Source organism: Mobula hypostoma, chromosome 1 (genome assembly GCF_963921235.1).
Source record: "Mobula hypostoma chromosome 1, sMobHyp1.1, whole genome shotgun sequence".
NCBI classification, from domain to species: domain Eukaryota; kingdom Metazoa; phylum Chordata; class Chondrichthyes; order Myliobatiformes; family Myliobatidae; genus Mobula; species Mobula hypostoma.
In genome coordinates this window covers 122,864,457-122,880,231 of record NC_086097.1, presented here as the reverse complement: position 1 = coordinate 122,880,231, position 15,775 = coordinate 122,864,457, and the positions used below count along the sequence as shown (strand labels likewise).

The 15,775-nt window shown below is 41.4% G+C and overlaps 1 protein-coding gene across 1 annotated transcript in view; it reads left to right on the top strand.

Moving 5' to 3' along the window:
• LOC134350204 (coiled-coil domain-containing protein 102A-like) overlaps nt 1–14,163 on the top strand; it is a 657,542-nt gene extending 643,379 nt beyond the window's left edge. Inside the window, exon 10 of the transcript XR_010018849.1 lies at nt 14,029–14,163. The gene's annotated coding sequence lies outside the window, so the exon portion shown is untranslated. The remainder of the gene's footprint in view (nt 1–14,028) is intronic.
• Nucleotides 14,164–15,775: the final 1,612 nt, after the last annotated feature.

Here is a 15,775-nt window from a genome sequence, read left to right as displayed (position 1 = left end):
TTGCCTTTAGTATACCTTTTAACTATTTCCATGAAACTTCAACTAATTGCGACAGCCTCTTAATTGGGCCAAAATGTTCTGCTACTGATGTGTCCCAATTAATCGGAATCCACTGTAACTCTTTATTCTGTATAATTGTTGAATTTTGTCAATTTTTGCTGCATGTTGTCGATTTTTATTGCATGTCATGCCAACACACCACAGCAAATTGCTGATACATTTAAATGTACATGGCAAATTCAATCGATCCTTGAGTTGATGATTAGGAATTATGTCTTCCTGGGTACCTGGCTTTACTGAAGGATAGGTGGAATGGAAAAGGAGGTGGGATAGTTCTATTATTAAAGAATAAGATCGAACTAGTGATACCCCTGTAAATTTACTTTGATGGGAACAAAACAAAGAATGACTTAACAACTGAAGAGAGGGAGAGAAATTAGATATTGAGAATAAATTAGCAAGAAATATAAAAGCAGACAGTAACTGATTCTACAATTATAAACAAAAGAAGAAATAAGTTAATTTAACCATAATCCTTTACAGCAGGTTAATGGTAGGAGCCCATGGCATTAAGAAGTTTGGAAACCCCTGCTTTAGAGGATGACAGTGAAATTACTAATAGAAAATATTTTTTGAGAGAATTTTGTGAGAGGAGGAGGTGAGATATGTGTGAGCAGTGGAGATGGGGAGTCAAGGGACTTGGACAAAGTGGGAAACAGAACAGAGAGTGTTGGCATGGGCTGACATATGGAAATGTACATCTTTCCAACTCCAGTTCTTACTGAGGGCTATGTACAATGTATTACCAACTCCAACAAACTTACGGAACTGGGGAATAACAGAAGACCCAATGTGCCATCTGTGCCAGAAACCAGCCAACCTAGAGCATATTCTTTCTTCATGCCAGGTTGCCCTTTTCCAGGGACGGTACAGATGGAAACATGACCAGGTTTTGAGAGCACTCGCCCACACTTTGGAGACAGAGAGGAAAAAGGACCACAAAATGGACAGCCAACCAAACTTCATCAACCTCATCAGGACCGGGGAACATGCTGCAGCAACAAACAAGCGTAGAGACGGTATCCTGAGCATGGCAAAGGACTGGGAGATGAAGGTCGAGCTTGGAAAGAACCTGGCGTTCCCACCAATAGTAGAGACCACTTCGACCAGAGAGTGAAAAGAAGCTCGTGGTGATAGAGCTAACAGTACCACGGGAGACCCGATGCCAAGAGGCTCATGAGAGGAAGCTTGCGTGGTACGAAGACCTGGTGGTGGGCTGCAGACAGCAAGGCTGGCAGAGGTGGAACTTTCCTGTCGAAGTGGGGCAAGAGGATTTCCCGCCATGTCATGCTGGAAGATGATGGCAGCTTTAGGGATGCAAGGGAGAACCAGGAAGAGAGCCATTAACACCATGGCCCAAGCAGCAGAGAGAGCGGCCAGTTGGCTTTGGCTGCGAAGGGACGACAGTAGCTGGATGTCTGGCCGTCGGTGGTAGAAGACTGATCACCTTCTGCTGTCCCACCAGCCTGAGGATGTTCTGGTTAGGGGGTGAAACGTCTGAAGACGGATGGATCTGGCTGATGATTCAATGGACCAGCAGCAGAAACATCACAGCTGTTTAAGGTAATAAAAAGAACTAGCGTGCAATAATCTCAAAATGAAGATATAAAAACCAAAGGAGGGGAATAACTTAAAACAAGCATTGTCACTACAGTAAAAATATTGGGCAAACTAAAGGGGCTGAAAACTTACAAGTCTCCTTGCAAATGATGGCTGGCATCAAAGAGTCTCAAAGAAGAGGCTGCCTGGATAGTGGATGCTTTGGTTATGATCTTCCAAAGTTCCCTGGACCTTGGAAAAATCCTAGCCAGTCAAGAAAAATCATAAATGTAATCCTTCAATTTGAGCAAAGGATGAAATGGACAGCAAGAAGCTGAAGATCAGGCAGATCTGCCATCAGAAAATGTGAAAGCTATTGTTAAGGAAATAACAGCTGAAGCTTTAGAAAGTCATAATAAAAACAGGTTTTCAAGAGAGAAAAATCAGTTTGGCATTTTTAAATGAGTTTTTCTGAGATTGGAACCAGTATATATGATATATTTTGATTTCCAAAAGGCATTTGATAAAAAATATGAACTTATGAAGTTCAGGTAATATATTAAGATTGATATAGGTTTAGCTATCAGAAAGCAGAGTTGTGATTAAAGTAATTTTCATGTTGGCAACCTGTAAATGCGATCACAAGAATCAGTATCGCCCAGATCAGACTACTTACAATATACATTCATGACTTGATTGAAGGAACTGAATTTATCATAGCCGTGTTTACCAATGATACAAATATAGCAGGGAATGCTGGCTGCTGTCATGACTGAAACACACAAGTGAAGTGTGCAGTGAAAACTGGTGTTTAGGAAAGAAAATGGGATGCTGCCTTCAACAACAAGGGGGCTGTGTACAGTTCTGGTGTCCTCTTCTAAGGAGTAATGGTTTGCATTAAAGGCCTTTCGGACAAGATCCACTGGGTTGAATTCTAGTTTAGAGTTCAACTTCAAAGAAAATTTATTATCCAAATATGTATATCTTACCATATTCTACCTCAAGATTCATAGTAGAATAAAGAAATACAATGGAATCAGTGAAAAACCACACACAAAGACTGACAAACAACTAATGTACAAAAGAAGACAAACTATGCAAATAAAAAAGTAAGTAAATAAGTAAATAGATGAACAGATAGATAGAGAGATAGATATATAAACAAATGATACTGAGAACATGAATTGTAGGGGCTTTGAAAGTGAGTCCATTGTATGTGCAGAATTGAAGTGAGTGAAGTTATCCATGCTGGTTCAGGAACCTGATGGTTGAAGGGTAATAACTGTCACTAAACCTAGTGGTGTGGGATGTAAGGGTCCTGTACCTTCTTCCTGATGGCAGCAACGAGAACAGAGCATGGTCTGGATGGTGGATATCCTTCATGGTGGATGCTGGTCTCTTGTGGTAGCACTCCTTGAGATTTCTGAGGTAAGGAGAGTAATTCATGAGTTATAATTAAACAAATTGACCCTATCATCACTGCAGTTAAGAAAAGTAGTATTGAAATATTTAAGAACAATAGGGCTGACTCGAATGATTCTTCAGTGAAGTTTCTTCTGTAATAAAGATAAGATGAAGAGCAGATCAATACATGAAATTATTGAATAGTAGATAAGATAAGATAAAACTTTATTTATCCCGAAGGAAATTATTGTTGCAAGGTTGCTCAGTCAGAACATATATCTTAAAATACAAAATATAAGCATTGAGGTATAAAAAAGAATACAAAACTTGCATTAAAAAGTAACAGTGCAAAATACAAATGTGCAATGAAACCATATACTTAAATACTTAAGGAGGAGGAGTTATAGAATCTTATAACCACAGGGAGAAAGGATCTCCTGTGGCGTTCAGTGCTGTACCTCGGTCGAATCAGTCTGTTACTAAAGGTGCCCCTCTGTTTGTCCAGTATGTCATGGAGGGGGTGAGAGGGATTGTCCATAAACCTCAAAGGGTGAGCTAAGTGACTTTGACCATAGCATGAATGTTGGTGTCAGGCAGGGTCGTTTAAGTACCATAGAACTGCCAATCTGCTGAGATTTTCACACACAACAGCCTCTAGATTTTGCAGAGAATGGTGTGAGAGACAGAAAAAAATCCACTGTGCGGCAGTTCTGTGGGCGAAAATACCTTGTTAGTGAGAGAGGTCAGAGGAGAATGGCCAGACTGGTTCAAGCCGACAGGAAAATGACAGTAACTTCAATAACAACAGTGGTATGCAGAAGCAGGAAAACCTCCTATCAAGGCTGCAGTTAACTCCCAATGCATTGAAGATTGTGGTCCAGAGCAGGCGGCTAGGTCCTGCTCAAAGACCTGTCCTCTTAAAGTGTACTCTCAGGACCAGTGTGAAAAGTAACAGTAACTCAAATAACCATATATTACAACAGAGGTGTGCAGAAGACCATATCTGAATGTACAACTAATCTAACCTTGTAGTGGATGGGCTACAGCAATAGCAGACTACAAAGGTACATTCAGTGGCCACTTTATGACCTGAGGTACCTCATAAAGAGGCTACTGAGTGTATGCCACTCAGTCCCTTGTCTAAATTTTTAAAATGCTATTGTGAAGCACTGATCCTTGTGGCAATCTAGTTATAGCCTCCCATCAGAAAAATGGTTATTTATTTCTAGGCATTGTGTATTTAACTATTGACTAATTCTTAATTTATGATAGATTTCCCTGAGGTGAATGAAGCCAACTTTGTGTAACTCCCTCTAGTCTTACTGCCCGTTACGCCACTGGTATTTAGGGCAGCAATGAAGTTCCTCCATCTCTGTCTGTCCTTGGCTGTCTTCTCGATTGCACGCCAGGTGTGGTTCAGGGTCCTCATTTCTGCCTCTGTGGTACTGTGCCAAGTTGTCTTTGGTCTCCGGTGTTTCCCGTTCTCTTCAGGGCTCCAGTGAAGTGCTGTCTTGATGATGGAGTTGGCTCCTCTTCTCATCACATGCCCAATCCATCTCCAACATTTCCTCAAGATGATCGTGGCCACTCCCTCTTGGTGACACTGAAGGAGTAGGGCATGGTTGGAGATGTTTCTTGGCCAGAAAATACGAAGGATCTTCTGGAACTCATGGTGTGGAATGATGACAGCTTGGCAAGGTCAAGCGTCGGCACTGTGACCCGTACAAGAGCGTGGACAGGACAGAGCTTCACCTTGGTGTGGGCATTGGGCACTCTCCAGTATGACACCAAAAATCTCAATTTTCCAGATCTGCTGGTTCCTCCTCATTTACTGTTTGCATCTTCAAAACCAATAACAGGCTTAACAGACATGATCTCCACCCACTTAATCACACTTTGATCACCTTGCACTAAAATGGACAGTTTTTTTTTGTTCTAGTGGTGTTCTTCTGGTAAAAGTTATGTGTAATTCATGCTTAATTTATGCTTCTCTCTTATATGATGCCAAGTGCCTGTCATGCAGCTGCGCCTGCGCAAACATGTAATGCTGAGGCTTTATGAGGCACTCTTCATGCTGCATTTGGAAAATTGTCAGCTAAGAACTGATATGCTGGCATTGGAGAGTGTCCAGAGGAGGTTCACGAGAATGGTCCCAAGAATGAAAGGGTTAACATGTAAGGAGTGTTTGATGGCTCTGGGCCTGTACTCTTTGGAGTTTAGAAGAATGGGGGGGAATCTAATTGAAACCTATCGAATATTGAAAGGCCTAGATAGAGTAGTCATGGAGGGGATGTCTCTTATAGAGGGGGAGTTTAGGACTTGAGGAATGTCTGGGATCAGAATAAAAGGACATTCCTTTAGAACAGAGATAAGGAAGAAATTGTTTAGCTAGAGGTGATGAACTTGTGGAATTCATTACTGCAAATGGCTGTGGAAGCCATCTTCGGGCACCATGGTAGTGCAGTGTAGCGCGCCGCTGTTACAGCACAGGGAGTCGGAGTTCAGAGTTTACTCCCAGCATCCTCTGCAGGGAATCGCTGAACATCCTCCCTGTGGAATCCAGCAGGTCAAGGCACCACCTACAGAGAAGAGCGAACAGTGGACATTTTGGGCCGACCACCGTTCATCAGGACAGGAAAAAAAGATGAGAAATTAGAGCTGAATTCCTCCAGCATTTTGTGTGTGCTGCTTGGATTTCCAGCAACTGCAGATTTTCTTGTCTCACGGTGGTATCAGTGTGTTTTCTCAGTGTGATTTCCTCCCACATCCAAAGACGTACTGGGTTGGTTCATTGGTTATTACACAATGTCACCTGATTGGGTTAAGGTTAAAGCAGAGTTGTCGGAGGTTGTTGGCTGGTGCAGTTCAAAGGGCCAGAGGGTCTATTCCACGCTCTATCTCTAAATAAAAAATAAAATATTTACAGTGGAGGTTGGTAGGTTCTTGATTAGTAAGGACATCAAAAGTTATGGGGAGAAGGCAGGAGAATGGGTTAAGAAGGAAATTAAGAGGGAGGTAACTCGGTGGAGTGAATAACCTAAATCTGTTCCTATGTCTTATTCCTATTTCAAAAGCACGGACTGGAGCATGTTCAGGGAGGCAGCTACCTATGATCAATACGTCTACCTTGATGGGTATGCGGGATCGGTGACTAGCTATTTAGAACAATGCATTGAGGATGTTACTGTGATTAAACACTACACTGCCAGCGCAAATTAGAAACCTTGGCTGACTGCAGAGGTTCAAGATTTAGGGATCGGGACGCTGCCTTCAGATCGGGGTGGGGGGGGGTGGCGTGGAGATAAGACAAATCTATGGCCAGTAGGAGCTGCATTTTCCCATGCCATCAGGAAGTCAAAGTGATAGTACTCATAGAAAATTCACAGTCAGCTTTGTGACACCAGGGACAATTAGCAAGTGGCATGTGGCAAGGTACTCAAACTATAACAGATTACAAGTCTACCTTACGTGCCAACAACAGTGGTGCCTGCCTTTCTGATGGGCTGAATGCCTTCTGTGCACAATTTGATGCAATGACTGAAGTGACATTGAGGAAAGCCCCCTCTCCCGCTGAGGAACAGACAACCTGTCTGGCTGTAGTTGAGGTGAACAGGATCCTAGTCAGAGTAAACCCATGCAAAGCTGCGAGGCTGGACAACATACCCGGTCATGTGCTGATGAATTGTATAGCCAAGCTAACAGAAGTCTTAACGGACATCTTTAACATTCTTTGCAACAGTCCACTGGTCTTGCAGGCTTCAAGGCAGCCACCATCATTTCGGTGCTCAAAGAGTGACGGTACTGGACTAAATGATTACTGCCCAGTGGTACCAACCAGAACAATCATGATGTGCTTTCAGTGGCTGGTAATGGATTGCATAAAATCCAGCTACATTGGACCCTTTCTAGTTTTCCTTCTCCCCAGCCTGGCCCACCTGGAAAACAATGCCTTGTACGCTCATCGACTTCAGCTCAGCATTTAACATGATCGTCCCTCAGAGGCTGATGGCTGATTGAGTCCTTGCTGGGACTCAACACTCCTCTCTGTAACTCTTTGACTCCTTCTCTCTTCAACTTCTTGACGGAAGGACACAGTCACTTTTTTTTAAATATAATTTTTATTGAGTTTTTAAAGTAAATACAAGAGAAAAAAATATCTACCCTCCCCCCCCCCGTATATACTATTACCTAAAAAGAAAAGGAAAAAAAAGAGAAAAAAAAAGAACCACCTGAATATTGGAAGGTTTATGCATGCTTCATGGGATTAAAAATAAATTTTATATATATTTGTTACTTTCCCCAAGGAACCAAGATCTTTATCATATCTAAAACATTACTTAACTTCTCAACTCTCATAGTTCCCTGGGGAATCTCTTTGAACTTCACCATGTTGCTTCACCATGTTTCCCTCCCAATCATCCAGGCAAAAAAAAAGAGATACAAAAACTGAAAAAACAAAATACCCCCCCACTAATGTTGTGAATGAAAAGATACACAACACTACCCCCCTCCATTTTGCGGGTCGTGTCCGTTGCCACGTTCGCACACATGAATAATGTAGCGATTGGTCAGTGTTTCTTCCAGTTCCCCCGTAACAAAAAAATTGTATATATATAAAAAAGAAATTAATGTCATTATTCCCAGCTAGTATTCTTCAAATTTTAACCTTTCTTCCCCTCCCTCATATAATTAGTAATATATTTATATATTCATGCGCCTAAAAATCCAACAGGTCTATTCCTTAATCCAGTCTTCATCTTCAATCCATCTCGCTCCCCTAGGTTTGTTCTTGTATCTGGTAAATATTCAAAGAATCTCGCACAAACTCCTCTGCTTTCCGGTAATCGTCAAAAAATCTTTTTTCTCCACCAGTCAAAAAAATCTTCAAGGTTGCAGGATAATGCAATATAAATTGATAACCGTGATCCCATTGGGCTTTTTTCACTGAATTAAATTTCTTCCTTTTCTTCAAAAGTTCATAACTTATGTCAGGGTAGAAAATAATTTTCTTCCCTTCTATCATCAGTGGCCCTTTTCTCTTCTTGGCAGCTTGGGCAGCCACCTGTAGAATCCTTTCTTTGTCTTGAAATCTTAAGAATTTGATTAAAATTGATCGTGGATATTGTTCATCTTGTGGTTTTGGTCTTAGAGCTCTATGTACCCGCTCAATTTCAATTGATTGGTCTTCCTCTTTCATTTACAAGGTTTTCAGGATCCATCTTTGAAAAAGTTCTATTGGATTATCTCCCTCTATACCTTCTTTAAGACCAACAATTTTAATATTATTACGTCTACCAATATTTTCCAACACGTCCACTTTCTTCAAGAGTCGATTTCTTTCCATGTTCCAGACGAACACATCATTTTCTGTTTTTTTCATTCTATCGTTAATATGCTCCATTGTTTTTTCCATCTTCTGAAGTTTCTTATCCATTTTATCCTGTCTTTTCATAGCTTTATCATAGCACATCTTCACGTCTCTAAGCTCTGTTCTTAATTTTCTTAGTTCAGCCGTTAATTGCAATAAAGCCTCTCTTATGTCTCCGTCGTCGCCTTTACTTCCAGTCTCTTCCAGTTCTTCCTCCTCTTCTTCATCTGTATTCTCTGCGGAACCCAATTCTGACTTTGAGTCACTTTCAGTCGCAGTGGCCGTCGGTTCTTGTAGTTTAAGTTGTGTCGATTTGCGCATGCGTACTTCTTTGCACGTGCGCATTTCCAGCATCTTCTTCTGAGAGACCGCTACAGCCGCCATTGCTCCCTGTTCTTCTACATCAGAGATAAAATGCATCTCCTCCGAAGGAGATCCAACCTGAATCCGAGGCTCCATCGGTGCAGTAGGCCCTTTTTCCTTCCCATCTCGCGGCGACTTCACAACAACAGACTTCTTCTGTTGCGGTTTACGAGGCATATCATAGAGTAGTCTTACGAAGTTTATAAGTAGTTTTCGGAAAGTATTTATTAACTTTACTTTGTTTAATGGTACTTTGCTGATTTTTTACGGGATAGCTGGATTTACACATCTCAATCCCACGTCATCACGTGACGCCCCGGACACAGTCACTTTGGGTTGGCAACAGCATCTCAAACTCCATCACGCAGAGCACTGGTGCCCACCAGGGCTGTGTGCTCAGCCCACCGCTGTTCACACTGCTGACCCACGACTGCCCTGCCAGATCCATCTCAAACAGCATCAAGTTCACTGATGATACAACACTGGCTGGCCTCACCTGCAACAATGGTGAGTCAGCATACAGAGAGGAGGTAGAGGGGCTTGTCAAAATGGAGTGAGGGCAACAGCCTGAACCTCAATGAGGACAAGACGAAAGAGATGATTGTGGACTTCAAGAAAGGGCAGAGCACAAACTTCCTTGGTATGCTCATAATGGACCTGAATTAGACCCATTCGTCATTCGTCAAGAAGGCACCATAGTGTCTGCACATTCTAAGGAGATGGAGGAGTGCAAGGCTCCCCACTCCCATTCTAAAAACTTTCTACAGGAGCCCCATTGAAAACTGAACATAGAACATAGAACATTACAGCACAGTAAAGGCCCATGTCTCGTCCATGTTGAGCCATTAATCTGCCTACTCCCATTGACTCGGAGTCAGATCATAGCCCTCCATACCTTTTTCATCCATGTACATATCCAAATTTCTTTTAAATATTGAAATAGAGCTTGCATCTGTTACGCCCCTGAAATATGGGGGGAATTAATTACAACAGCGATGGGGTGTTTTCTCATTCAGAGTCTTTACTAAAATCAGAAATATACACAAAGTACAAAAAACATATCTTCACAACAAATTGGGTGCAGCAGAATACATACCCTCTGTAAATTACAGTACTATACAGTATTTCCCTGAGACATAGTTCTCATTTTCTCTACTGTTACTGGTGAATACTATGTAGCATCAGCCCAGTCAACTCTCACAAAACTTAATAAAGTTACTAAGTAAACAATACACAAACAATTGTGCAAAATACATTTACAGATGTGCACATGTAATCCCACAAACTTAATAAAGTTACTAAATAACCAATACCCAAACAATTGTGCAAAATACATTTACAGATGTGCACATGTAAACCCACAAACTTAATAAAGTTACTAAATAACCAATACCCAAACAATTGTGCAAAATACATTTACAGATGTGCACGTGTAAACTCACAAATGGCAAAAGCACTCGGCGTGGTTACATAAAATGGCAATGGCTTCGCTCACACGAACACTTTAATATACTTGGCAAACCACTACTCTTAACATAGTCAAAGCGTTACATAAACACTCTCTTGACTCTTTAAACATATTAAAAAAGTTATCATGACCTCTTTAACAGGTAAATTACCGACAACATACCTGAAACGTGGGGAGAATTCATCACAACAGTGATGGGGTGTTTTCTCATTCAGAGTCTTTACTAAAATGAGGAAAAAACCGCGCTTTCTCCTGGGTATGTGGGTGGAGACAAAAACAATCGACTTCAGGCCAGAAGATCAAGGCTACTCTGTAGATCACTGATAATACGATTAGAGCTTAACTTTTAACAATAAAGAATGAACCAAACAGTGAAATGACTTAAATACCTTTTAGCATTTTAGCCCCTTTTAACTTATGTTTTTACTATTTTTAAACAATTTTTAAACTTGTCACACATCCACCACTTATGCTGGGATCTCGCTCCAGACTCTCACCACCCTCTGAGTGAAGAAGGTTCCCCTCATGTTCCCATTGTACGTTTCACCTTTCACCCTTAACCTGTGACCGCTAGTTATAGTCTTACCCAACCTCAGTGGAAAAAGCCTGTTTGAATTTACCCTATCTATACCCCTCATACTTCCATCAAACTTCTACACTCTAGGGAATAAAGTTCCAACCTATCCAATATTCTCCTATAACTCAGACCCTCAAGTCCCGGCAACATCCTTGAAAATTTACTCTGGACACTTTCAATCATATTGATATCTTTCCTGTAGGTAGGTGACCAAAAGTGCACAAAAGGCATTCCAACTCCTGTACTCAATAACTTGATTAATGAAGATCATTGTGCCAAAAGTTTTCTTTATGACCTTATCTACCTGTGACGCCATTATCAAGGAATTATGGATCTGTATTCCCTGATCCCTCTGTCCTCTTGCACTCCCCAGTGCTCTAGTGCTCATCGTGTAAGTAGTGCAAAATTAGAGAGAATAAATACACTCAATGGGCATTTTATTAGTGACACATATACAGTTGCTCGTTAATGCAAATATCTAATTAATGTAAATCTCACCGCAGCAGCCACTCCGGTGATGAATATCTGTTATCTGTCAAGTAGGGTGCCGTGCACAATCCTGATTTGATGGAGACGGACGTGAGAGTACGGAGGAACATCTGGTGAAACTTCTGAAATGCCTGTTTCACTGCCGCTGCTACTGTGTGATCCAGAATCTCGGGAGGAGAAGGCTTTGCTTGTTGCTCGGCGGCCGGGGTGGGGTCAAAGCGCTGGGTGCTCAGTGTCGGAGGGCTGGTTGGAGGCTTGAAGTTTTCGGACGGACTCAGAGTTGGCTGAGTTTGGGTGCTTCCAGGGTGCTGCATCGGCAAGTTTGAGGCGCTGGAGGTTCATGGCAGGGAGAGTTTCTCCCTTCTACCGTCTGCGTGACATGATGGGCTATCGGGACTTTGAGACCTTTTTATACCTTGCCCATGGTCTGCTCCTTATCAAATTACGGTATTGCTTTGCTCTGTTGTAACTATATGTTATAATTATGTGTTTTTTTTCTGTTTTAGTCTTGGTCTGTCCTGTGTTTCTGTGATATCATACTGGAGGAACATTGTATCATTTCTAAATGCATGCATTACTAAATGACAATAAACGAGAACTGAGTGTCCTCATAATCTAATCTAATCTATTCAGCCAATCATGTGGCAGCAAAACAATTCATTAAAGTATGCAGATAAGAGGTTCAATTGTTGTTCAGACATCAGAATGGGGAAGAAATGTGATCTAAGTGACTTTGACCAGGGACTGAATGTTGGTGACTGACATTTGAATATGTCTGAATGTTATTGATCTGGCATTTTCACGCACAACAGTTTCCAGAATTTACAGAGAATGGTGCAATGAACAGTAAAGATCACGTGAGTAGCAGTTCTGTGGGTGAAAATGCCTTGTTAATGAGAGAAGTCAGAAGACAGTAGCCAGACCGGTTCAAGCTTACAAGAAGGCGGCAGTAACTCAGATAACCATGTGTTACAACAGTAGTGTTCAGAACAACATCTCTGGATGGACTACAGATTTAACTTTGAAGTGGATGGGCTACAGAGGCAGAAGACCACAAACATACACTCAGTGGCCAGTTTATTAAATACCTCCTGTATAACCTGGCCATTAAGTGTACATTCCTTTCTCAGAGCATCTTAACATATATATTGTGAATAAAGTTGATCCTTGATCCTTAAAGAACTTTTGTCTCTGTAAAAGCTGTTTTTCCTTAGCTGAATACCATGCAAATCAGTGAAACTTTGCTCAATTTCAAGGAATGGTAATAAATTTCAGCTCAAGTTTGCTTTTACACTCTATATTCACAAAACAACATTGAAGTGCCTTAAAATCTCTGACCAAGATCATTATTATGAGCACTATCAGCTATAAAAGATTTAGATTGCTCTACTGTGCTGCTTGACTGTTTAAATGTGATGTGCATAGTGTTGAATCTTCCAGCGAGCTGTCTGAGCTCGCTACTTACAAGCCCCTTGGAACCTACTATGGTCAGCAACTACCCTTTGCAAACACTTCCAGTGGGAACCCAGCTCCCTGTAATGGGCATTGCCAAATATCAGTGGGCAGCTCTGTCTCTGAACGGCCTTAGCAGGCAGAAAGGCCCTGCTCCCAACTCACAGGCTGTCAATTTTGTAAATAACTGGCGTCATTGTAAAATTCTACAAAAAGTAGTCAATAAATGCCACATTTATAATCCTTATAGTTTATTCTTAAGAAAAAAAAATTGATGGCCAACGAATGAGGCCTGCCTCAGTAAGTTCAGATTCAAATTCAGATTTATTTACCATATGTGCATACAGTGAAATGCATCATTTGCATTACCACTGCTGCCTCTACAGAGATTGTACATTCTTCCCATGACCGCATGGGTTTCCTAAAGGTGCTCCAGTATCCTCCCACTTTCCAAAGCCATACGAGTTACTAGGTTAATTAGTCACATCAGTATAATTTGGTGACATGGGCTTGTTGGGTTGGATGGGCCTGCTATTCCACTGAGTTTCTGGTATACTGCTAGTGTCTACCACAGTGGATACTGACACAAAATACTTTCTTATGTTTGTTGTCCCCATTACTTCCTCTCCAATAGTCCAATATCCATTCTTTTACTCTTAATATATCTGAAATATATCCTCTTTTGCATCCTCTATTCCACTATCGGCTAGCTTACCTGCATCATTTCACTCTTTATAGCTTTTTGCTTACCTTCACTTGGTTCTTAAAAGCCTCCCTGTCCCCTAACTTCCCACAAATTTTGCTATATCATGTGCCCTCTCTATTCCATTTATGCTGTCTTTGACTTCCCTTGGCAGCCAGAGTTGCCACATCTGCCATTTAGAATAGTTCAATATTGGGATGTAGCTATCCTGTGCCTTTCAAATTGCCCCCAGAAACTCCACCTCAGTAAAAGTCTTGAGATTCATCTTCTTGCAGGCATTCAGATTAAAGCAAAGAAATACAATAGAAGCAATGAAAACTACACACAAAGACTGACAAACAAACAGTGTGCAAAAGAAGACAAACTATGCAAATACAGAAAATAAGTAACTAAATAAATAGTACAGAAAACATGAGCTGTCCATTTCTTGAAAGTGAGTCCACTGGTTGTGGAATCAGTTCAGGATTGAGATGAATGAAGCTATCCCATTACTGATGACTATTCCTGTTTATATTTCTCTTGTTTTTATGCCTTGAATGAAATGAATAGCTAAGATGTAGCCTGATTGGATGTACAGTGAAGAATTAAAATATCTCTTTTGTTAGTTTTCTTAGTTTCTTCCTCAAGTCACAAGGAATCCTTGATACCAAGGCAAAAATATCCGAGAGGATCTCTGGAGCTCATTTGACATTGTCTGGCTCAGAGTCACAATACAAGTGACCTCAGCCACCCAACAGCATGATCAGATGATAGGTAAGCAGCAATTTATCTGATTCAAGATCCAAGTTTATTTAATGTGTGTACATTAAAGCATATGGTGAATTATGCTGTTTGTTTTAACAACTAACACACTCAAGGGCATATTAGGGGCAGCCCGCAGGTGTCGCCACACATTATGGTACCAACATTGTGTGCCCACAATATTTGATAGATCAATACGGAACACAACAAGCAGCAAAACAACAAGAGTAAAACAAGCCCCATTCTTCCCTCACACCCACACCCACGAACAGTTCACTAATCCCAATGTCAGGCCTGGACAGTCAAACAGCTGCCAGTCTTCATCCAGCTACCACAAGTCACCTGCCACTCATTTCCAACTCATCACCTGCAGCTAATTTAAACCCAGCTCTTATCCACCCGTATTCCCCCATCGAACCAGCCGGCGTCAACCGTCAATGCCACATCTGCCACGTCCATTAAGTTCTTCAGCGTCTCCTTGAAAGCTAACGGTACTGCAAGTTACTGAAATACCAATTCTACACTCCAGTCATTTCCTTCCTGGGTTATATCCTTGCTCCCAAAGGAATAACCGTGGACCAGTGAAAGTGCGTGCTGTAGATGCAACGCTTCTTGGCCTTCTCCAACTTCTATTGCCGGTTCATTAGAAACTACAGCTAAATTGCCGCTGCTCTCACCTTCCTCACCAAGTCACCTACCTCACGGATAATCTGAATTAAATTGACTTTATTACTTACATCCTTCATATACATGAGGAGTAAAAACCTTTATGTTAAGTCTTCATCTAAATGAACAATGTTCTGTTTATAGTAATTTATAATAAATATTATATACAATACAATATAATACAGAAATACAGTTGCATCAGCATGAACAGAGCAGTCAGATGGCATGGTGGAAGAAGCTGTCCCGGAGCCTGTTGGTCCTGGCTTTTACTCTGCGGTACCGTTTCCCAGGTGGTAGCAGCTGGAACAATTTGTGACTATTTTCTAAATGGAGAGCAAATTCATAAATCAGGGGTGCAGTGCAAAGGGACGTCGGAGTCCTAATGCAGGATTCCCTGAAGGTTGACTTGCAGGTTGAGTTGAGTTGTAAGGAAGGCAGATGCGATGTTAGCACTCAGTTTGAGAAAGCTAGAGTATAAAAGCAAGGATATAAAGCTGAGGTTTAATAAAACATCGGTCAGACCACATTTAGAGTACTGTGAGCAATTTTTGGTCCCTTATCTAAGAAAGGACAAGCTGGCATTGGTGAAGGTCCAGCGGAGGTTCATAATTCCTGGAATGGAAAGGTTACTATGGCTCTGAGCCTGTACTCACTGAAGTTTAGAAAAATGAGGTGGGGAGTGTGGCATCTCATTTAAACCTATTGAATATTGAAAGCCCTAGATAAAGTGGACGTAGAAAGGATATTTCCTATAGTAGGGAAGTCTAGGACAAGCGGGCACACACTCAAGGATACTCCTTTACAACAGAGATTAGGAGGAATTTCTTTGGATAGAAGGTGGTGAATCTGTGCAATTCATTGTCGCAGATGGCCTTGGATATACTGAGTATACTTAAAGTAGAGATACATAGGTTCATAAAAATAGGGGCATCGAAGGTGAAGGCA